Source organism: Arachis hypogaea, chromosome 15, assembly GCF_003086295.3.
Source record: "Arachis hypogaea cultivar Tifrunner chromosome 15, arahy.Tifrunner.gnm2.J5K5, whole genome shotgun sequence".
NCBI classification, from domain to species: domain Eukaryota; kingdom Viridiplantae; phylum Streptophyta; class Magnoliopsida; order Fabales; family Fabaceae; genus Arachis; species Arachis hypogaea.
This window is the reverse complement of record NC_092050.1, coordinates 38882002-38883106: the sequence shown is the minus strand read 5'-3', so window position 1 is coordinate 38883106 and position 1105 is coordinate 38882002.

Below are 1105 nucleotides of genomic sequence, written 5' to 3'. Positions count from 1 at the left end.
ATCCTAAAACTTAGAGAGAGGAGAGAGCCTCTCTCTCTCTCTAGAAAACTACATCTAGAACCTAAAATTATGTGAATGAATGTTCTGTGAATGAATGAATGTTTTTTTTTTAATATTTTTTTGTAAATATTTTTAATTTTACATATTTGCATATTTTATATTATTTTATTACCATGAGCTGTATGTTTCTTTCATTGAATGACGCGTTCACTACCTGATCCAAGCTTAGCCGCGTTTGATCCTGAAATTGAAAGAACTATTTCACGTATTAGGCGAGCTCGGCGTCGGTTAGCCTCTGAGGGTGGTGAAGTGGTTACTACCAATTCACCAGTCTTATCTGAGAGCGAATCTGAAGCACCATTTGAAGAAGAAACAAGCTCTTCTTCTACTGATTCTGTTGATTTACGTGTAGGTAATATGGCGGAGCCCAAAAGGATTACTCTCCAGGAAGCAGGAGCTCCAGACTTGACACTGTAACCGTATCTAACGTGTCATCCAAATTTGGCTACAGAATTTGAACTGAAAACTGTGCTAATCAATCTAATACCAAAGTTTCATGCCTTACCTACTCAGGAGCCTATCAAGCGCTTTAGAGATTTTCAGACAGCCTGCTCAACTACTAGGCATCATGGTGCCGATAAAACTACTATTTTGCTTTCTGCCTTCCCATTTTCTTTTGAGGGAAAGGCAAGGGAGTGGTTCTACACTCAACCTGAAGAGGTTGTTACTAATTGGGATCTGCTCAGAAGGGAATTCCTGGACAAATACTTTTCGGCTGAAGTTACAGATAGACTGAGGAAAGAAATTTACTGCATTATCCAAGGCGAACTAATGAACGGATTATTGATGGTATAGAATTTCTCTAATGAGATCTCGTTGCAAGTATAGTTTCTAAACCAATCAATAATCCTTTCATACAAAAATTTGGTTGTCACAAGTACAAACCCCTAAAATCTATAAACTGAAGTATTTAAACCTCGGGTCGTTCTCCCTAGGAATTGCAATAAAGTGTCCTTGTTATTGGTTATGAGTTATGTTTGGGGTTTTGATAAGAGACATGAAAGATAAATGGAAAGGAAGTAAACTAATAGCTACAAAGGTCTTG